The sequence below is a fragment of the Myotis nattereri genome, assembly GCF_964212035.1.
Source record: "Myotis nattereri genome assembly, chromosome: 1".
NCBI lineage: Eukaryota > Metazoa > Chordata > Mammalia > Chiroptera > Vespertilionidae > Myotis > Myotis nattereri.
In genome coordinates, this window is record NC_138075.1 from 44,164,332 (window position 1) to 44,188,887 (window position 24,556).

The following is a 24,556-nucleotide window of genomic DNA, read 5'->3' on the forward strand; positions in this document are numbered from 1 at the left end:
TAGGCTGATTGGTTTGCTTTACTTGGGCAAGGCAAAGGATGAAGTATGTTTCAGCAAGGAATGGGAGTAGCAACATCATACTGTTGTTCATAAAGTACTTGTAGTTAACTAAAACCTTTACTTTTTTTTTTCACATGAACTGCTATTAAGTTAAACCTCCTCATTCTTGAATATAATTTTTTAAAATTTAAAAGTAGAACTTTATATTTAGTACTGTTAAACATTTTTTTCTAGTTCATCATTTACTTATCATTTACTACACCCTCTATTACAGTGGTTCTCAACCTGTGAGTCGCGACCCTTTGGGGGTCAAACGACCCTTTCACAGGGGTCGCCTAAGACCATCGGAAAACACATATATAATTACATATTGTTTTTGTGATTAATCACTATGCTTTAATTATGTTTAATTTGTAACAATGAAAATACATCCTGCATATCAGATATTTACATTACGATTCATAACAGTAGCAAAATTACAGTTATGAAGTAGCAACGAAAATAATTTTATGGTTGGGGGTCACCACAACATAAGGAACTGTATTAAAGGGTTGCGGCATTAGGAAGGTTGAGAACCACTGCTCTATTACAGCACTTAATCATCCAGTGTTGTAAATTGTTGATTTTTCTAGTCTATCTCCTTCCCCCACTTTGAGCTTTTCAAGGGCAAGTACTTATGTCTGTATCACCTAAGCTAAATATAGTCCATGGCACCTAGTAAATGACCAAGAGATGATGATGAATTAACTCCCCTTGATTCTGTTATCTAACATATTTTTCCCAGTTTTGTACCACCTACAAAACCTAAGAGTTTTGCCTCTTAAATATTCATACAAGTCATCCTTAAAACTTGGTACATAACAAGGTCAAGATAATACAGCCCTGTGGCACAACTTAAGAGATTTCCCTCCACTTAACAATAAAGCTTAAGGTTATAAAAAAGATTGTTTAACTACTTAAGATTCAGATGACTCCGTTTCCCCAGGATTCCCCAATCTTTTCTTTTTTTTTAAATAACTTAAAAAAAATTTTTTTTAATTAATTCTCACCCGAGGATATTTTTACAGAGTTAAAGAGAGAGGGAAAGACGGAGAGAAACATCAATGTGAGAGAAACACATTGATTGGTTGCCTCCCCCACCAGGGCTAAGGAGGAGCCTGCAATCGAGGTGTACATGCCCTTGACAGGTATTGAACCAGGGACCCTTCTGTCAATAGGCCGATGCTCTATCCACTGAGCCAAATCAGCTATGACAGGATTCTCCAATCTTAAAAACTGTCTAGGGTATACCAGTAAAATAACTAAGTTGATCATAAGTTGATAATTAAGATTCAGTCTTAATTTACAGATTTCAGAGAAAAACAAGTTTAGAAAAATATGTACACAATGCTCTAAAAAGCCCTAGGGATGATTCTTCACAAACTACAGAAAAATATTAAAAAGAAAAAAATAGGTTTCAGGAAAAAGTTGTTGAAGTCTTGCAATGACAGAATGGCTAAGTATTCTTTCAAATTCCATCAGAAACCTATTAATGCCGAAACCGGTTTGGCTCAGTGGATAGAGCGTCAGCCTGCGGACTGAAGGGTCCCAGGTTCGATTCCGGTCAAGGGCATGTACCTGGGTTGCGGGCACATCCCCAGTGGGGAGTGTACAAGAGGCAGCTGGTCGATGTTTCTCTCTCATCGATGTTTCTAACTCTCTATCTCTCTCCTTTCCTCTCTGTAAAAAAAAAAAAAACTCAATAAAATATATTTAAAAAAAAAAAAAAAAGAAACCTATTAATAATATTTCTTCCATTTCTACAAAGAACAGAACTCTTGTACCCAGCTATATTATCTATATATATAAAAGCCCAGAAACCAAATTGAACGACTGGTCGACCAGTCACTATGACACGCACTGACCACCAGGGGGCAGACGCTCAACACAGGAGCTGCCCCCTGTGGTCAGTGCACTCCCACAGTGGGAGCACCGTTTGGCTGACTGGGATGAGCAGCACTCCCACAGCAGGAGTAGCCCACTCAGAGGGCGGGTCCACAACCGCTTGGCTAACCAGGATGAGCAGTGCTCCCACAGCGGGCAATCCCCACAGGCCACACCCCCACAAGTGCATGACTCCATGTACCGGGCTTCTAGTTAATTATAAATAAGAGAAACAACTTCACAACAAAAAATGCTTTATTCTACATAAAGTAAAATTGCTAAACAACTATAAAACTTACACAGATCATAATCATCAGAACAGCATTATGATTAATATTTACATGCAAAGTTTTTATAGTAGTGAAAGCAAGTTTAAGAAAATGCCCATATCCTCTTTAGAAAAATTTCACTGGTGTACATAAAAATACATTTCAAGGTGAGAAGCATAAAATCATACTACACAATCTTCCTAAAATTTATGGAAAGGGAAGATGAGCTACTCACAAACTTCTGGCACCAAAAACTCTAACAGCATACATTTTAACACCCTCCAAATATTAACAAAAAAGAAAGGAAGAAAGAAAAAAAGATAAGGAGCAATGCCAAAGTTACTGACAAAGAGTAATTTTTTTTAAAGCACAAAAATAGAAAAGACATGTTTAACTGTGATGTCTAAAGGACAATTTGTAAATTGGCCAACAGAAAGAAATGTACTATGGCTATCTTAAGAGTATTTTAGCTTTTTTTGCCATTAAAAAGTGAAATGAAAAATGAGTTTATCATAATCAATCAAAAAGGCCAAACTTTTTTCAATGCCATTCCTTAAACATAGAACTAATCAAATTCCACATCATTTCTCCAAATACTCAAAAACAACCAATGTTCTTAAAAGCAGAAATTCAACTCTTTACTTCCTAAATCTAGAAGACATAATTTTCCATTTGAGGATAAAAAATGTAGAGATAGGTTCTGTGACAGAGGAGAAATAATACCTAACCCTGAATCCTAAGTTTAAAATGCTAAAAAGAAACAAATGCAAGCATACTACCTAGTATGGAAGAAATACCACAAAAAGGCCATTTAAAAATCTGTTCAATCAACTCCTATTCAATTCCTAACGTTCTCCTAGTAACAAAACTGCAGTATTTTTATTTATTATTTAATTGATTAATTTCAGAGAGAGAAACATCAATTTGCTATTCCACTTACTTATGCATTCATTAGCTTCTTGTATGTGCTTTGACCAGGAATCAAACCAATAATAACCTTGGCGTATGGGGATGACGCTCTAACCAACTAAGAACCCAGCCAGGGCCCAACTGCAGTATTTTTCCAGAAAATATAATTGAGGTTTTTATTTTTTAAACTTCAAGTTTTACTTATTTTAACACAGTCACCAATCAAAATCCCAACATAAAACTTACTATTAAGAAGCAATCTGATGGAGCTTCAAATGAAAGAGCTCTAATTTATATGATAGGATACCCTAAATCAGCATTTTCCATATTAGGTTCATAATGCTAATAGATAGTCAGAGAAATAGGGTTCTGTGGCAAAACAAATGCAGAAAATTCAAGATCTATAACTCCCTGTCATGCCCTCCCTTCTCAAATCATATTAACATATTAAAGGTCCCAAGAAGTCCAGCAGAAAGAAGTTAACTTTACATCTAACATTTTGCAAATTTATTAGGCCACAAAACCCTTCTTTACTATTATCACTGTTTTCATCTCATTTCTTAGCACTTCATAAAAACAATTATGGAAAAATTACAAGATCTTCAAGTTTTTCAGGAGTTCCACTTTATGCCTGTTGTTCTAGCAAAATTATTAAAAGCACTCTTCTTCCACTCTTAAAAGTGTCCCAGTTAGATGATAAATTATATGGTCACCCTAAAATGAATACTATAGCCCAGCCGGCATGGCTCAGTGGTTGAGCATTGACCTATGAACCAGGAGGTCACGGTTTGATTCCTGGTCAGGGCACATGACCTGGTTGCAGGCTGAATCCCCAGTGTGGGGCGTGCAGGAGGCAGCCGATCAATGATTCTCTTTCATCATTGATGTTTCTAACTCTCCCTTTCCCTTCCTCTCTGAAGTCAATAAAAAATAAGTAAATACATACGTACATAAAAACTAAACACATATTATAAAACATGTGAGCTACCTTTACCAAATGTTACTGCATACAGTTAAAATGACATGTAAATGATTAATCATTATGTTTTCCCAAACTTCTGAAAAAAATTTTCCACCAGCAATCCTATATGTAGTTTCAAAATACTCGGTACTACTGAATTCTCGCTAACTGAACTCACAAACCAAAGAGATTTTAGATAGTAAAAGATTTCTGTATTTGCGTAATTTTTAAAAAGTCTGTTATACCTAATTGTAATAGAAGGACAACTCTTGAAGATATTAAAGCAATCCATGAAAGATGTTTAAAACACATTTTTAAAAAACTATTCCAGGCCTTAATTGTGAGAGTTCCCCTTGACTATTTTCACTCAAGCCCAGTCCTTCCTGAGTGATTTCATCCATCCCAGGCTTCAAAATGCCATTTCTAAAGTCCTAATGGCAAATCTTTATTTCCAGCTTAGTTGTCTCCTGAATTACAATTGCACTTCTACTAAACAACTCTATGTTCCAAAGTACTCAATATATTCAAACCTAACACATCAAATTTCTCTCAAAACTGCCATCCACCTAACCAGTTGATCAAGCCAGAAACTTCACCACCACCTTCTCCTTCACTCACAATCTATTTACCAAGTCAAGTCAATCCTACCTCCTTGAAATGCCCAAGTCCCTACTACCATTTTAATTCAGACTATCTTGATCTCTTCCCTAGACGTCTACAAGGGTCTTAACTGTTCTTCCTGTCTCCAATATTATCCCATCCAAGTCAATTCACCACACCAGTGATATTTCTAAAATATATATCTGATCATGTCACTGCTTAATCTTTCATGATTACTCAATTGCACTCAGGATATAAGGGCAAACTTCTTAGCATGGCCTGCCCTAAGATATACTACACGACCCAGTCTCAGCCACTGCCACTAACTCCCTTAACCAGCTCTCCATGCTCCAGGATTTTTACATACATGATGCTATTTTAGCAAGTAACTCTTCTCCTCGTTACCATCCCAACCTTTTTCTAGCTAATTCCAACATATAGGTCTCAGCCTAGATGTCATCACCTTTAGGAAAGCTTCCTTTGCAACCCCCTCCCCGCCATTAGTAAATTTACTCTCTTTTGTACTCCCGTTTAATCCAATACAGCCCTTATGCTACTAGTATATGTGAGAGACCCTGTTTACTTGTTCTCTACCAAAACAAACTATAAGCTCTGTCTATACTGTGTCTTGTTCACAATCAATGAATATGAGTAATAGTATAGCATCTCTTAATTATTAACCATATTAATAGGACAAACATATTAGAAATTATACATATTACCTTCCCAAAATAAGGACATTATATAATTCTGCCCAGAGTCTTCTCAGCATAAATTAAATAATTTTATTATTAATCCTACAAAGAATGAAAAGTTACAAACTCTTTCCAAATTGCAGAAATGTAGGGGTAGGGAAGAAACTGACATAATGAAAAAAGTCAATCTGACTGAGGAGTAAATAAATTGAAAGGGTATTTAGGATATGAGACCAATTTAGGTTGTTGGTTATAACAATATGAAACTATGAGAGTCTGAAATAATAAGGTACTGATAGTTGGGAAGAAAAGGAAAGTATAACATTAAGAAAGATTTGGACGTGGAGGAAGTTGTAGTTCACCTGAAGTATGTAGTTACTTGAGCACTCAAACTAGGTCAGGTCTCCTTGTTACATGTGCTTATAGGACAGCGGTTCTCAACCTGTGGGTCGCAACCCTTTGGGGGTCGAATGACCCTTTCACAGGGGTCGCCTAAGACCATCGGAAAACACATATATAATTACATATTGTTTTTGTGATTAATCACTATGCTTTAATTATGTTCAATTTGTAACAATGAAAATACATCCTGCATATCAGATATTTACATTACGATTCATAACAGTAGCAAAATTACAGTTATGAAGTAGCAACGAAAATAATTTTATGTTGGGGGTCACCACAACATAAGGAACTGTATTAAAGGGTCGCGGCATTAGGAAGGTTGAGAACCACTGTTACAAGATTTTGTCCTTTTCCTTTATACAACTAAGTAGTTTCAGACTTATAATTTCACTGTTAAAGTTCTGATAACCTGTCCCCAACTTCCCATAATTTGCATTACTCTCTTATACAGATCTCCACACATGCACCTACTGGATGTTCCATATCTACTAGGTGTTCCATAAATATACTTCAATGTTTCTCTCCTCATTACCTTTGTTCATGCTGTTCCTCTGCTTGAAATAACCTCCTTGTAATGCGAACTTTCAAAAATCTTCTAAGGTAAGTTTGAAACAAGCTTAGCCAGAAGTAACTATTTTTCCTCTTATGAATACTTTGTCCACTATTTACATGGTTACTCTTTTATAATGCTTTCTATTGTAGTTGTTATAGACATTTCTCTCCTCCAAAAAAATGAGGCATATTCCTTGAGGTTAGCTATGGGACAGAAGGAGCAGAGGTAGGTTTAGATGGACTGAATAGAGGGAAATACCAAGCACAAAGAACAGCAAAGAAGGAGCACCAAAGAACTCAATGAAAATAATTCTAAAAATGTCCACTCTCTCCCCCACAGGATTCTTATACTGGGTTCTATAGACCCCTACATATGTCTGTGCTCCTAATCCTCATATTACTTATTGGTAATCCTATATAATAAAGAGCTAATATGCAAATGGCCGTCACGCCCTCCTGACTCAGACACTCAACACTGGGGAGGGAGGAATGGGGACCAGTCAGGCTGCAACCCGGGAGAGGGACAATCCGCACGCCCCATGGTCCCCGCGGTCCTGGGTACCAGCGGTTGCGCCTGCGGCCCAGGAGAGGGACAAGCCGCCAGCACCTGCAGCCCGCGAGAGAGACAAGCCGTCCGCCCCACAGTCCCGGGCGCCTGTGGCTGCAACCCGGGTGAAGCTGCCTGCCCACGGTTCCATGGCTGCATCTGGCCTGGGTCCTGGATGCCTGCGGCCAGCCAGAGGAGGGAATCCTGGCTCCCAGGTGCAGGGCAAGGAAGAGGCGGTTAGGGGCGATCAGGCCAGCAGGAGAGCAGTTAGGGGCAATCAGGCTGGTAGGGGAGCAGTTAGGGGCGATCAGGCAGGCAGGCAGGCAGAGGTGGTTAGGGGCAATCAGGCAGGCAGGCACAGGGGTTAGGGGTGATCAGGCAGGCAGGCAGGCGAGCGGATAGGAGCCAGCAGTCCTGGATTGTGAGAGACAGTCGGACGTCCCCCAAGGGGTCCCAGATTGGAGAGGGTGCAGGCCAGGCTGAGGGACTCCCCCTTGCCCCCACCCATCCGTGCATGAATATCATGCACCAGGCCTCTAGTATTTATATAAAATCAATGCCCAAAAGAAATATCATGTAAGCTACAAATGCGAGTCACACATGTAATTTTAAATGTCCTGCTAGCCACATTTTGAAAAGTAAAAAGAAACAGGTAAAATGAATAATATTTAACTTAACCCAACATATCCAAGATATTCTCACTTCAACATATAATCAATATAAAATAATTATTTATGAGATATTTTTCATTCCTTTTTCATACTATGCTTTTGAAATCCAGTGTATATTTTATACTTACAGCACATCTCAATTCCTACTAACCACATTTCAAAAGCTCAATAGCTTCACATGACTAGACTAGTGGCTACAGTATTGTGCACCTCTTAAACATTCCTGTCATTCACTAAAGGTTTTAGAACCTGCTTCAACTATCCAGACTCCAACCCAATAACCCTGGACTACCTTTTTTCTTTTTATCCACACCCGAAGATATGTTTTTATTGATGTTTTTGGGGATAGGGTGGAGGAGAAAGGGGAGAAGAGAGAGAGGAGAAAGGGAGAAGAGAGAGGGAAGAGAAGGAGAAGAAGGGGAGTAGTGGGGAGGAAAGACTGGTTGCCTCCCATACATGTTGGGACCAGGGGACCCGGAAACCTTTTGGGGACGATCAATGCTCCTACCAACAACCACGCAGCCAGGGCCCTAGGCTGTATTTCTTAACTCATCATTAATCTCCATCCTCAACCACTCATTCCTATGGCCACACCTTGCACCTTTACAAAATAATTCATGCCCTCCATTCTCAACTTCATGAATATCTCAGATTCATTAATACTATCACTCTCTATCCATCAGCCTTCAAGTTCAGCTTAGTAAGATTCCATGGTACATCATTAAACATTCCTTTGCAAAATTCCTTTCCCCCACTATTCCTGGCACATTCAAATGGTTCTAACTTTACAACATGGACAGACAGAAGAATAAACGCACACAGATGTTACTATACATCCATAATCATTCATTTCAATGGGCAAAGGCACCCACTAGATTTTCCAATAAGCCAGCAATCAAAATTCCCACAATTGTAATTTCAGATATTTTCCTTGCTCTTCCCACAAATCCTTGCTCCAAAAACTACATTTAAAAAGCATACATCAGCCCTAGCTGTTTTGGCTCAGTGGTTACAGCGTTGCCTGTGGTCTGAAGGGTCCCGAGTTCGATTCTGGTCAAGGGCACATGCCCGATTGTGGGCTGGACCCTCAGTAGGGGACATGCAGGAGGCAGCCAATCAATGATTCTTTCTCATCATTGATATTTCTATTTCTATCTCTCTCTCTCTCCCCATCTACCTTCCTTTCTGGAATCAATAAAAATATTTTTTTTAAAAAAGCAAACATCAAATGACTATACTATAGCCCTAACAAGTTTGGCTCAGTTGGTAGAGCATCAGCCTGCAGACTGAAAGGTCCTGGGTTTGATTCCAGTCAAGGGCATGTGCCTCAGTTGCAGGCTCCTCCCGGTCCAGGCCCTGGTCAGGGTGAGTGCAGGAGGCAACCATTCAATGTGTTTCTCTCACATCGATGTTCCTCTCTGTCTTTCCCTCTCTCTTCCACTCTCTCCAAAAATCAATGGAAAAATATCCTTGGGTGAGGATTAAAAAACAACAAATGACTATGCAACTTTTTTTTTTTTTGACTATGCAACTTTAACAATGCACTCAACATTGTAATTTGACATTCAAAAAAATTTTTAAGCAGCATTTTTTGCTAATTGTAATAATAAATTCTTTTTAAAAGTTCAGATACAGGTGCAAGAGAACCAAATTATTTTTTAAATGTATTTTTTATTGATTTCAGAGAAGAAGGGAAGAAAGGGATAGAAACATCAATGATGAGAATCAAAGATTGGCTCCCTCCTACATGTCCTCTCCCCCCCTCCCCCTCTCCCTTCACTGGGGATCAAGCTCGCAATCCAGGCCTGTGCCCTAAACCAGAATCGAACTGTGACTTCCTGGTTCATAGGATGATGCTCAACCACTGAGCACGCAGGCCGGGCAAACCAAACTACTTTTCATGTACTTATCTCAATACTAGAATGTGTTTCACAAGGGCAAAAACTCAACCCATTTCATTCCCAATTGACTACTGAGTTATCTAACACAGTATCTGGCAATTAAATCAGCCCTTTTTTTTTTTTTTGGAATGAGTAAGAACCCTGCTTTATGTAATTGTGATATAAAAAGCCAAACATGAACTAAGCAAAAAGAATGAGGAGTGAGTGCTTATTTGTTTTCAAGAGTTAGCCCAGTAAATGAATAAAATTTTACATAAAATTTTTATTTTTTAAAAAATATATTTTATTGATTTTTTACAGAGAGGAAGGGAGAGGGATAGAGAGGTAGAAACATCAATGAGAGAAAAACATTGATCAGCTGCCTCCCGCACACCTCCCACTGGGGTGTGCCCACAACCAAGGTACATGCCCTTGACCGGAATCGAACCTGGGACCTTTCAGTCCGCAGGCCGATGCTCTATCCCCTGAGCCAAACAAATATAGGCCTCAAAGTTTCAGAATACTCTATTAAGTTTGATGTTTGTTTTATTAGTCTTCCATAAGTTATACAGTTTTCTACATAGTTATAGTATCTTGTATATACTATACATTTATTTTTTTAAAGCAACCTAAGTTTTGTCTCAGAACAAAATTTCCATTATCGTTCAATGTAAATATTTTTTAAATCACAAATAGGATTTTTTATTTGTCATCATTAAATTTCTGGATTTTAAACAGATTCTTGGACTGGGGACTCATATCCATCAGCTCATTTAACTTTAGCACCTCTCTCATCCCCAGTTGCTTTTCCAGAACTGCTACCTTCACCATGAAGCTCCATGAGTTTTCCCCAATTCAAATTTGGGCTTCTTGTATTTTGTCTTAGAAAACAAAGACATCACAGAGCAGATACACTGATTAGCAAGCCTTTCCTATGTCTTTTCCAATGCTATCTGAAATCAATATACTGACCACTTCTTTCAAGTCACTTGTCTGTACCTCTAGGGCCAAGATTTCAATCATCTTCCAGATTTGGTGAACCTGTTGCTGCTGAGTCTAAAAAGACTTCCAAATCTGATGGTTGCGTTTTATTAATAAAATCAACACAGAATAAATAAAGCAAATAATCATTGGTAGTCTTGACATCAACATGAGCTTCAATCATGGTGTGTCTTTTTTTTTTTTTTTTTTTTTTACCATGAAACACATTTTGTCATAGGTTACCTGCCATAGAAGTTTGTCCGGCAGTTTTTGCCATGAACATCCTCAGTAATTAGCTCGAATTTACTAAATACAAATTCATTCTGCAGATCAGCTAGACCAGCGGTTCTCAACCTGTGGGTCGCCAACCTGTGGGTTGCGACCCCTTTGGGGGTCGAATGACCCTTTCACAGGGGTCGCCTAAGACCATCGGAAAATACATATATAATTACATAGTTTTTGTGATTAATCACTATGCTTTAATTATGTTCAATTTATAACAATGGAAATACATCCTGCATATCAGATATTTACATTATGATTCATAACAGCAGCAAAATTACAGTTATGAAGTAGCAACGAAAATAATTTTATGGTTGGGGGTCACCACAACATGAGGAACTGTATTAAAGGGTCGCGGCATTAGGAAGGTTGAGAACCACTGAGCGAGGCTCACTTCAAAAACAAAACCCTTGAGACCCTCAGATGCAATATGGTTTCTTGAGTTCTCATGACTAATTTTCCCAATATTTCTTTTATTGAACATTGCTAGTGCATTCACATCACTACAATCTTTCTTAGAAAATGGATCAACCAACCACTTTCTTCTTGGCTCCCTTTGGTAAGGAGCTTGTTCTGCCAACCACCATGGTGCTACTCAGAGAGCCAAAATGGTGCAATATAAATCTTTTTTCAATATTGGCAGGTATTTAAGAATGGTTAATATACTATTAAAAGTTTGTATTATGAGCTTCACAGAGAGTTTACAATATGTACCAGTTAAATACAAACTGATCATACAGACATCTACCACATTCCCTCTCTAAAAAGAAACAAAGACAGTAAAGAAAGAAAAATTAATTTGCAAAAACAAGCAAAAGACAATAACTGACTAATTAAAAAAGAAAAAGTAAAGGCAGAGATCCAGTCCTCTAACAAGATAAAACGAAGAAAATCACTAACAGATTAATATAGGAACATTTCCTAGAAATAAAGGCCGTGTCTCCACACTGGGCCAAGTACCTTAGCACAACGACTGAAAAATACCTACACCAAAGTATGTCATCATGAAGTTTGAGCACACCAGGAATAAAGATCCTGAAACTCCCAGACAGGTCACAGGTAAAGATTCAATAACTGGCCCTAACTGGTTTGGCTCAGTGGATAGAGCGTTGGCCTGCGGACTGAAAGGTCCCAGGTTCGATTCCAGTCAAGGGCATGTACCTTGGTTGTGGGCACATCCCCAGTAGGTGGTGTGTAGAAGGCAGCTGATCGATGTTTCTCTCTCATCGGTGTTTCTAACTCTCTATCCCTCTCCCTTCCTCTCTGTAAAAAATCAATAAAATTAAAAAAAAAAAAAGATTCAATAACTGAAGCGGCACTCTATACCCTGTACAATATGGACATCATCTTTAGTTTGTTATATATAAAAAAAAAAAGAGTAAAGGGAAAACGTCTAACTCTAACTGTTAAAAATACCATACTTCAAATTGTCTAGAGTTTCATTCAAGAGATAAAACTAGCCTTTAGAAAAATTTTTCTAAAAAGTAAAATCTACCAAAAATTGAACAATTAACCCAGCAGGCATTGACTCACTGGTTGAGCATCAACCTATGGACCAGGAGGTCGCAGTTCGATTCTGGTCAGGGAAAAGTGCCAGGTTGCAGGCTGGGTCCCCAGTGTGGAGTGCAAGAGGCAGCCGATGGATGTCCTCTTTCATCATTGATGTTTCTATCTCTCTCTCCCTCTACCTTACTCTCTGAAATCAATTAAGAATATATTTTTTAAAAACTGAATAGTTAGCCTAACTTTGAATAAGATAATTATTGAAGTTCATTTTTTTAAATTAAATCTTTATTGTTCAGATTATTACATTTGTTCCTCTTTTCCCCCCCCATAACTCCCCTCCTCCCAGTTCCCACCCCACCTTCCGCCCTCACTCCCCACCCACTGTCCTCATCCATAGGTGCACGATTGAAGTTCAATGTTAACTTTATTTAAACTCCTTTTGCTCCTAATAGATTTGGGTTATTTTAATTTAGCTTGGCAAAATAACTAACCAAAAAATGAGTGATACTTTTTAAAAATCATGGAGCATGAAGGGTATGAGGGGGCAGGTAGCTGGACAGGAGAGACACAGGAATCTAGAACAAAAGACTTTATATAAGTTTTTCAAAAGATTAAAATATGGTAATTTCTTCCCATCAATCTAAACCATTCATATGTGAAGGCTGAGGAGAAACAGTTAACTTTTAAAAAATATAATTAAAAAATGTAGATACAAAGATAAGCAAAAAGTACTTATCAACTACACAAATTATTGCTCTGAAGCAGGTAATTATGATAGATTATGTCTAATCTGTCTACCAGACTGAATTTCATCCTGTCAGAATTATGTTTTATAATTATCTTTATACACTGATGACTAGTGTAGTACCAGGCACACAGCATACACTCAAATATTTACTAAATAAATGAGTACTATGAAAAGGCCTAACCATAAGGTAAAAAAGGTTCTATTCAATACCTAGTTTTTAATGACCTAAAACTATAAAAAAGAAAATATTAATAATTCAATTAATTTTTAAATCAAATGAAATTATTTTCATATTAACAAGGTTATTATTTACTTCTTCAAATACCCTAATTTACTTCTTCAAATACCACAGCTAATAATAAGAGCTTAAATTTATTTGCATTTCACATCAATATCATGTTTTTCCTTGATTAACTTTATTTGTAGAATTATCTTGGACGGAGGACAAACCCTTTGGATTCAATAGCATTCACAGCACCATCACCCTGCCCCCGAAACCAGTGGGCGCCAACCTTTTGGACCTCACGGACCACCAGTGGTCCACGGACCACTGGCTGGCGACCGCTGCCTCAAACATACCATCACCTTCAGAACCCATTTCCTCAAGTGGATTATGCAGTTAAGATGACAGATGGTTGCCCTAAGCAGTTTGGCTCAGTGGATAGAGCGTCAGCCTACAGACTGAAGGGTCCCAGGTTCGATTCTGGTCAAGGGCATGTACCTTGGATGCGGGCACATCCCCAGTAGGGGGTATGCAGGAGGCAGCTGATTGATGTTTCTCTCTCATCAATGTTTCTAACTCTCTATCCCTCTCCCTTCCCTTCCTCTCTGTAAAAAATCAATGAAATATATATTTTTTAAAAAAGATGGCAGATGGTTGAACAACAAAAAAAGGACAACTTTTACTAAAGCTACAAATAAAATTGAAATCTACTTGCAAAACAAAATGTTCAGTATCATGCTCCACAATCTAGAATCACCTATTAGATTAGTAGATTCCAGAAAACTAATAACTCAGTGGAGTATGAAGTGTTTACCTACAAGTAAATATGTCCTAGACAATTATCAACCAACTTATAAGTAGCAAAGTTGAACCTACTCAACAGTACAAACTATCCAATACTTATAAGCACATTTTGTTTACATGCAAATACTGCTTCTCTAATATCCTTTCTATTAGGCATAGCAGGGTTAACACTTGGAATAACTTTTTAAAATAGTTGCCACATATACCAAGAAGTAACTTTTTAAAAACAGTCTGAAATTAAGGGTTGTTAATTTTCACTATTTATCCTTAGTCTGAATTATACCTGGGATTACTATCTAAATTCAGGAGTAAAACTTAATGGCAATCCTAAAATTCATGTTCTTTTTCCTAATTATGATTCTATTAGACACCATGCTTTTAAAATATATCTATCTTTCATGCTTAAAAAGCTACTTTATTTTGAAATCACATTTTAGAGTAACTTTTGCAATAAAAATCCTTCTTTTCCCATATTACTTTAATACTCTGAGGAAAGATGCTTAAAAAATACAGAAGCTGCCCTGCCCTAGCTGGTTTGGCTCAGTGGATATAGCATTGGCCAGTGTATTAAAGGGTACCGGGTTCAATTCTGGTCAAGGGCACATGCCCAGGTTGCAGGCTCGATCCCAGTAGGGGGTGTACAGGAGGTAGCTAATCAATGATTCTCTCTCATCACTGATGTTTGTTTCTCTCTCTCTCTCTCTCTCTCCCTCCCTCCCTCCCTCCCTCCCTCTCTCTTTCTTTCTCCCCCCCCCACCTCTCGGAAATCAATAAAAATATATTAAAAAAAAAAAATCAGAAGCTTCCCGGCCAAGGTGGCTATGAACCAGGAGGTCACGGTTCAATTCCCAGTCAGGGCACATTATTTAAACCAGGTTGTGGGCTCGATCCCCAGTGGGGGATGTGCAGAAGGCAGCTGACCAATGATTCTCTCTCATCATTGATGATTCTAATTCTCTCCCGCTCCTTTCCTCTCTGAAATACATATATACATATATATTAAAAAGTATAGCCCTAACCGGTTTGGCTCAGTGGATAGAGCGTTGGTCTGCAGACTGAAGGGTCCCAAGTTCGATTCTGGTCAAGGGCACGTAACTTGGTTGCGGGCACATCCCCAGTAGGAAGTGTGCAGGAGGCAGTTGATCGATGTTTCTCTCTCATCAATGTTTCTAGCTCTCTATCCCTCTCCCTTCCTTTCTGTAAAAAAATCAATTTAAAATAAAGTATATGTATATATGCATATATATTTATAAAGTATATATGTACACTTTTTTTAAAGAAATACAGAAGTTGAAGTTTTTCAAACAAATCTAAAGAAAGGTAGAAAGAAACTAAAAAGCATTCAGAGTTTTATAATCTCTAGATTCATAATCTGTATGTCCCATGTTAATCCCACAAGAGGGAAAGAAAACAAAATAGGCTGAAAAAATAACAATAAAAAATAGGCTGAATACAAATCCATCATCTTAAAATATTTGGTAAGAGCTAATAAAATCTGAAGAAATTATTGGCTAAAATTAGGTTATGGAACACACCTGTATGGATTTTTTATTTACCCAAACTATTTCTACCCCCTACTATGGGGGGTGAGGGGGGAGGAGGGCAATCAAAGATTGAGACATAACCTTGACAAAATAAAAAGTTATACAACTCCCACACCATTATTAATTTAAAGTATTTGGAGCTCATTCTTCAGTGCAAGCCATTACTGTTTAGCATTTTTACTAGAGATACAAGATACAATTTAGCCCCTTCTGCTTAGCAAACTTGCCTTGTAAATGGATCACTATCATCTATAAGTAAACTGTTTTTCCTTTTAAATTGTAAGGAATACCATGGGTGAGAAGGTAAAAGCGATATTCCCATTCTAATCTACTGACTCCTGGTCCTGACTTGTGCCTCGGTTGGAGCATTGTCTCGTAGACCAGAAGGTGGGGGCTGGGGTCCATTCCTCATCAGGGCACATACCTAGGTTGTGGGTTCAGGTTTAATCCCTGGTCAGTTTCCATCCCTGGTTGAGCACATGCAGGAGACAACTGATGGGTGATGTTTCTCTCTCACATCATGGATGTGTTCGTTTTCTGTCTCTCTCTCCCCCTCTCCCTCCCTTTCCCTCCCTCTCTCCCTCTTACTCTCTCTCTCAAATTAAAGTAAATCAATAAACCACAGACTCCTGTACCTGTACTGCGAATCTTATATTTAAAAAGTGCTCAGCCCTAACCGGTTGCTCAGTGGTTAGAGCATCAGCCTGTAGACTGAATGGTCTCAGGTTCAATTCCGGTCGAGGGCACATACCTGGGTTGCAGGTTCGATCCTTGGCCCCGGTCTGGATGTGTGCAGGAGGCAACCAATCAAAGTGTCTCACTCACATCAATGTTCCTCTCCCTGTGGTCTCTCCCCCTCCCTTCTACTCTCTCTAAAAATCAATAGAAAAAATATCCTCAGATGAGGGTTACAAAAAAAAAAAAAAAAAAGTGTTCAGGTTATCAAAGGTTTTGCTCTCTGGGCTCTTCTAGTTTTGAACAAAAAACGATTAAATTTAGATTTGCTGTGATAGAAATTAAAATTGAAAAAAAATTAAATGTTCATTATCATTTAAAAATAATAATGAACTCATTACTTAACACACATCACATACTAACTTTAAAAAAACTGTATTCCAAAACAACAAAAAAAATTGCAGGAAGGCTGTCACTGTTTTACATTCTTGCAAATCTCTTTAATGTCTGAGTCTCATATCCACTTTTGCAGTCAATCTGCTGCATTAGATTTTTTAAACCTTATCTTTACTTATTTATTTTATATTTTTATTGATTTCAGAGAGGAAGGGAGAGGGAGAATAGAAACATCAATGATAGGAGAGAATCATTGATAGGCTGCCTCCTGCACGTCCCCAATGGGGATGGAGCCTGACTGGGAATCAAACCAGGACCTCCTTATTCATAGGTCGACACTCAACCACTGAGTCACACTGGTAGGGCGGCATTAGATTTTGATTGAAACATTGAATGAAAAAAACTCAGCCTCTACAAAGAATAACTGTGGCTATTCTTTGAACCTTCACTAAAACTCAACAAGTGGGAGTTTCTTAAAGGCTGTTGCAATAGCAATATGGAATCTGAAACCCTATCTATGAACATTTCCTACTCTGATATATTGAAATCCATAGGTCTATCTTCCATTTCCAATGGCTTTTTTTTAGCCCATGCGTAATGTTTGACACCGTGCACTGGTTATTTAGAAAATACTGGTTCACTGAATTACGTGATCCTTTAAAATGTTGACACTTTTCAACACAACTTCACTATATCACATTCATTACTACCACCACTGATTTTATATTTAAAAAAAAAAGCCTAGTACTGGGAAGCTGTCAAACTCATAGTAGCAACAAATACAGTCGGTTGTTTTTCTTGCAGGGACACAAGCTCACTCTAGTTTTGAGAAAATGTCTGCGAGTACCAAAGTCTGAATAACTACACTCTGTCAGTTTTGAGTTCTTTCAAGTAACAATGGTGTTTCAGAAAAATAAAACAGGGAATTCAGTTTGCAAATCAAAACAATTGCACAAACGCTTCTCCTCGAGACAACCATTGTTTTTCAGCATTTAATAGAAATGCTTTACTCATACTTTACATTTCATCATTAAGCACTGTATCAAAAAGACATGTATTCAAGGGTCAAGATTTAATGAAATTAACACTTTTATTGCTTCATGGAAGATATTCCACGTGATCCTGGATTTTTTTAACTGAGAGTGCACAGTGGTAAAGAACACAATGACTACCAGTAAGTACAATTGGTGCCGCTGCCTTATTAACTCATGCTAATGTGCGAGGCAGCTTTACCCCTCATTGCTTTTGCACCACCAGAACAAATGTCAATCTAGGGGAAACTGATAATAACATCTTGGTATTATTATGAAAATTGTTTTTGAAAGATCCCTTAGGATAGTCTTGTGGATCAACAGGGGTCCACAAACCATATTTTGTTAACAGCTAGACTAGAGGAAAGAAATTCAGGAAACAGTAAGTCATAACTCAAAGGCTGATGACCTAGAGGAGGGGATAAGGGGTAACTACAAGAAAAACAGGAAAACAGAGTCCCTAGAATGAACTGTACAAGACCCTAGGGTTGGCAGGCAGATTTCAAAACCAAGGTTTCCTCAGGAGGCGCCACAGTACAGCTCTCACAACAGTCCTGTAAATAGCCCAGCCTTGTCCACATAGTGGCCCCAGGTGGCCGGCAGGCAACCTGTTCCTACAACCAGTCTATAAAGAGAATTAAAGAAAAAAATATATGAGATTTTGGTTATCTTAAGCAATGATGTACTCAGCATATTTGACTCTGGAGCAGATCCTTTTTTTTTTTTTTTTTAACTGTTTTAGATTTACAGACATTGAGAGTTCCCACATACTCCACCCAATTTCCCCAAATAACATTTTACATTAACATGAACCAATATTGATACGTTATTATTAAAGTTTACTTTATTCATATTTACTTTTTTATTTAGTTTTTTCTGTTCTAAGATCCCATCCAAGATGTCACATTGCATTTAGTTGTCATGTCTCCTTAGGTTCCTCTAAGCTGTGGCAGTTCTGATTATTTTAACACTTATATGACAATTCTCCTCAATAATAATAACTAAATAAAACAAAGTCAATGGCCAGGGAAAAAAAGGCAATAAGAACTTTCTTTTATTGAGCTTCATATATACAGTCATGTCAAGTAAAAATGGTATTCCATTAAAAAAGCAGCTAGTTCAGCCCAGCTGGCATGGCTCAGTGGTTGAGTGGCAACCTATGAACCAGGAGGTTACAGTTCCATTCCCGGTCACAGCACATGCTAGGTTGCAGGCTCCATCCCCATCATGCAGGAGGCAGCCAATCAATGATTCTCTCTCATCAATGATGTTTCTCTCTCTCTCTCTCTCCCTTCCTCTCTGAAATCAGTAACTTTTTTTTTTAAGCAGCTAGTTCAGCATGCAACTCCTACAATTGCACAGCTTCTTTTCCTTGAGTTAACCATAAGATTTGGTATTTAGTAAAAGTGTTTTACAAGTACTTTCCATTTCATCACAAAAAATATTTTCTAAAGTGTAATCAAGTATTAAGACATAATAAAATTAGTGTTATTGGTTCATTAAGAAATTAAAATGTAACTGGCATTTACATTTTAATTCCAAGTGCAAGGTGATATACTAAACTTGTACAGTTTAGTGCCATTGCCTTAATTCCTGCTAAGACACCAGCAATTTTACCCACTGTTGAGTCTGCAAATGTCAATATAGTAAATAATGTTTTATTATATTAGGAAAATAGTTTTGACCTAAAGGACTCCCAGAAAGAGTCTGGAGAACCACCAGGGGACTAGAAAATAGACTTTGAGAACCACTGTAATAGCTGATACATTACTTGTATGGTTAAAAAAAGATGTTTGCCTGACCAGCGTGGCTCAATAATTGAGCACCGACCCATGAACCAGGAGGTCACAGTTCTATTCCCTGCACAGGTTATGGGTTCGATCTCCCTCCCTCTCTGAAATCAATAAAAATATATATATTTTTTAAAAGGTAATGTTTTAATAAATATTCCCTCAAACAAAAGTGTTTAAATAAATACACACATATACTTGGAGAGACACTCAAACATATAATGAATGATAGTATAATAAATACATCTCAAGTAAGTAACAAATAATTACCAAGTACCTATCATAAGCTAGGCCCTGAGCTGGGTGCCTTCTACATTTGCTTTCATGGGTAACTTACAGAAGCCCATAGACCAGAATAATTATTTTTAAAATGAAAAAATTATTCATCCTGAAATCTTCCAGATTTTTTTTAAAAATTAGGCCTACATGACTATAAAAAAAGGTCTTAAAATTCACCAAAGCACAAGATAGTATGTTAAATTCTATTTTAAGCACTATGCCATGAAGCTAAAACAGGCATGCTCACACTGAGAAACCCAAATACAAAATGAACTTATTTGGCTGTGTCCTGCCAGAACCCCATAAAGAGCCTACATTCCATCTCTCCTCAAACCAAACAACCCTTACCTGTAACAGTTTTCATTCCTATTTTTAAATGAAACTCCAGTATTAAGAGTATAGAGATTACATTAAATGCAGCAACTATTTTTTTAATTGGTATAACAAACCATCAAAACAAGTTAAGGATTTTTAGACATACATTGTTAAGTTCAAGAAGTAAACCTTGCCGAAACCGGTTTGGCTCAGTGGATAGAGCGTCGGCCTGCGGACTGAAGGGTCCCAGGTTCGATTCCGGTCAAGGGCATGTACCTGGTTGTGGGCACATCCCCCGTGGGAGGTGTGCAGGGGGCAGCCAATCGATGTTTCTCTCTCATCGATGTTTCTGACTCTCTATCCCTCTCCCTTCCTCTCTGTAAAAAATCAATAAAATAAAATAAAAAATAAAAAAAGAAGTAAACTTTTATAAACATACACATGAAATATTTACACTGTTGTAAAGAGTAAGACCAGTGCTCTCTAGTTCAGCCATATGGCTCAATGGTTGAGCATCAGCCCATGAACCAAGAGGTCACCGGTTCAATTCCTGGCCAGGGCACATGCCTGGATTGCAGGCTCGATACCCAATAGGGCAGTGATTCTCAACCTTCCTAATGCCGCAACCCTTTAATACAGTTCCTCATGTTGTGGTGACCCCCAACCATAAAATTATTTTCGTTGCTACTTCATAACTGTAATTTTGCTACTGTTATGAATCGTAATGTAAACATCTGATATGCAGGATGTATTTTCATTGCTACAAATTGAACATAATTAAAGCATAATGATTAATCACAAAAACAATACATAATTATACATGTGTTTTCCAATGGTCTTAGGCGACTCCTGTGAAAGGGTCGTTCAACCCCAAAGGGGTCGCGACCCACAGGTTGAGAACCGCTGCAACAGGGGGTGTGCAGGAGGCAGCCAATTGATGTTTCTCTCTATCCCTCTCTCTTCCCTTCTCTAAAAAATCAGTAAAAACATATTTGAAAAGAAAAAGACCAGTGCTCTCTTCGACAGCACATAAAATTGGAATGATACAAAGATTAGCATGGCCCCTGCACAAGGATGACACACAAATTCGTGAAGCGTTCCATATATTCTTCATTCACTATCAATAATAAATATACTTTTGATTTTAAAAAAAGGAATAAGACATCTCATTTGGGAGATGTCATGGAAAGATCTTCAGTATGTTAGTAAGTGAAAAAAAGCTATATATAGTATGATCCCATTTACGTTTTCAGAAAATGTTTATGTTCAAGTACACTCATTTAATAAAAACTGAGTTCCTTCTATGCACTTAGTTTGTCATGAATCTAGACATATACACACACAGTAAGTTATAAATATTATACAAATATACATAATTAAATGCCAACAAAGAAAAATGAATAGCTCAGACACAAAAGACTATATATTACACTAGGAGCTCAGTGCACAAATTTGTGCATCTTAAAAGGAACTGTGGGCCGTGAGGCTGTAGTGGGCACAGGGGTGGGTCTCAGCCTATTCTCCACATCCCCGCCCGGCCCCTACCGCCATGGCCCCCAGTCCCCTCTGCTGGCAGCCCTGCTCCCGCCGCCACTGCTCCCACATGCCGACAGCGCCAGCCCTGCTCACACCCTCTGAAAGCGCAGAGCGATTGAGGCCAGCGCCAGCAGCAGATGCGAGCAGGGCCAGCGCCGTCAGCGGGTGTGAGCAGCTGCTGCTGCCCCGATCACCCCTCAAGAGCAGGGGGAGGTGTAGAAGCCCTCAGGGGCAATCAAGGCCGACAGCCGCTGCTCACAACCGCTGATGGCACCAGGTGCCAGCAGTGGGTGCAAGCGGCAGCGCTGGCAGTGGTGTGAGCGGCGGCTCTGGCACTGGCAGTGGGTGTGAGCAGGGCTGGCACCAGCAGCAGGTGCAAGCTCCGGGCGGGACCCTGGCATGGGGGAGTAAAGAATTTTCAGTAACCACCAGAGGCTCGCCCCAATGACAGCGACCGGTGCCCTGCCTTGGTCTGGTGCCCCCGCTCAACTGCTCCACCATCCTGCCGCAGCCGACGCCCGCCATGCTCCACACATGCCCTCTGATGGTCAGCACACGTCAAAGCAACTGGTTGTTCGGTTGTTCCACCATTTGGTCTATTTGCATATTAGCCTTTTATTATATAGGAGGATGATTCCATTTATATAAGAACTTTCTGAATTAGGTAAATCTACAGAGACAGAATGTAATAGCTGTCTGAAGGGGAGTTGAGTTGTGGGAAATAGAAGTGATAGCTGAAGGGTGCATGATTTATTTGGAGGTTAAAAATATTCTAAAATTGATTGTGATGATGGTTGCACAACTTGTAAATATATTAAAACCCATTGGGGGGGGGGGGAGATCAACCAAAGGACTTGTACACATGCATATAAGCATAACCAATGGACGCAGACACCAGGGAGGTGAGGGCATGAGCGGGGTTGGGGGGAGAGGGTTGAGGGGGCAATGGGGAGATAAGCACACATATGTAATACCTTAATCAATAAAGAAAGAAAAAAAAGTGATGCAACAAAAAAAAAGTCAACCAAAAGGGCCACATCCACTTAAAGTTACCCTCAAATAAACCCAGGAGCCTATAAAAACAAAACAAAAAAACCATTTGGCCCTAGCCAGTTTGACTCAGTAGACAGAGGAGTGTCAGCCTGTGGACCAAAAGATCCTAAATTCGACTGCAGTCAAGGGCACGTACCTCAGTTGCAAGCTCCTCTCGGGCTTGGGCCCTGGTCAGGGCACATGCAGAAGGCAACCAATCGTGTTTCTCTCAATCAATATCTCTCTGTCTTTCCCTCTCTCTTCCACTCTCTCTAAAAATCAATGGAAAGATATCCTCAGGTAAGGATTGAAAAAAAACAAAACCCCACACTATTTGCCCAGTGAGTGTGGCTCAGTGATTGGGCATTGACCTATGAACCAGGTCACAGTCCGATTCAGGATTGCAGGCTCGATCCCCAGTAGGGGGCATGCAGGAGGCACCCGATCAACGATTCTTTCTCATCATTGATGTTTCTCTCTCTCTCTCTCTCTCTCTCTCTCTCTCTCTCTCTCATCCTTACTCTCTGAAATCAATAAAAATATATTTTAAAAAAATTAACGCCATTTACTGCTATATCACTACAATGAGAAATAATATATTCATTTATTATTTATATAAGGTAAAGATATATAAATAAATCTAAAATAGTCTTTCATAACATATTGTGGATTTAATGTTATGCAAGTTTATCTAAGAAGCAGCCATTAAAAAAGCGTGAAGATATATAACCCTATCTCAGAACATTTACAATTTAGACTGACAAATGAACATGTGCACTAGCCCTCTCACTAACAAAAATCTTGAATATAATTTGTTCATTTGACAAATATATCTTAAGCACCTACTGTGTCCACAGGGAACGGGGTAACTGATGGGTGAGAATGGAACAGTATAGAAAACAGAATACTGTTCAACAAAAAGAAGCAAACTAACATCTCTGGCTTTAAGTTAAGGACTTTGCTATACAATGGGGGAGACAAAACATACAAAGTAGACTAGGGTCAGCCTATAGAAAATCTTTACTACCAAAATGAGAGCTAAGACTTTAATCCTGTTTTTGATGGAAAGCCACTGGAGTGACAAGATGAAAGGACTGTTTTGGGAAAATTAACCTGGCAAGGGGGGAATTGAAAGTGGAGAATAGCAGGAAGGGTAAGAAAGAGATGAAGTTTTTTTTTTTGTTTTTTTTGTTTGTTTGTTTTTTATATATATTTTTTTATTGACTTTTTACAGAGAGGAAGGGAGAGAGAGAGTTAGAAACATTGATGAGAGAGAAACATCCATCAGCCGCCTCCTGCACACCCCCCACTGGGGATGTGCCCGCAACCAAGGTACATGCCCTTGACCGGAATCGAACCCGGGATCCTTCAGTCCGCAGGCCGACGCTCTATCCACCGAGCCAAACCGGTTTCGGCAGCGGGTAGTTTTTATCGCGCGCTAACAGATGGCGTGGGCCATTTTTTGCTAATTTTTTGCGCAAATGGCAACGTTCAGTAAAATTACGATAACTTCAGTTTACGTATTTCTATGTTGCCCGCATTCTACCGCTAGTCTATAAAAAACGTATTAATACGTGTCCCGCGCTCTACTACACTGGTAGAACGTATAAACACGTAAAACGTATAAACACGTTTCCTGCATACAATGTGTTAACTGCTCGCCTGCCTGCCTGCCTGATCGCCCCTAACCATTCTGCCTGCCTGATTAGCCCCTAACCGCCTCGGCTTCATCAGAAAGGCCATCCAGAATGACGTCTGAAAGGTTGTTCAGCTGCCCGGTCTAATTAGCATATTACTCTATTATTATAGACTAAAGGCCCAGTGCATGAAATTCGTGCAAGGGGATCGGCACAGTCCTGGCTTTGTCTGGAAGGTCATTCAGCTGTCTGGTCTAATTAGCATATTACGCTTTTATTATTATTATAGACAGTAAAGGAAAACTAAGCACTTTTACATTTATCACCTATCTTTTAAAAATTCTAATGATAATTTTTTATATATA

General features: G+C 38.8%; 1 protein-coding gene and 1 pseudogene across 2 annotated transcripts in view; both read right to left on the minus strand.

Annotated features, from left to right (window-relative positions):
* The window catches only part of PIAS1 (protein inhibitor of activated STAT 1), a 137,755-nt gene that overhangs the window by 107,386 nt on the left and 5,813 nt on the right, over positions 1 to 24,556 (minus strand). The gene's annotated exons all lie outside the window — the stretch shown is intronic.
* LOC308527223 (small ribosomal subunit protein eS1-like) lies at positions 10,143 to 11,262 on the minus strand (annotated as a pseudogene). The gene is made up of 2 exons: positions 11,212 to 11,262; positions 10,143 to 10,797 (listed from the first exon to the last, which is right to left on the minus strand). The product of its transcript is annotated as a small ribosomal subunit protein eS1-like (transcript).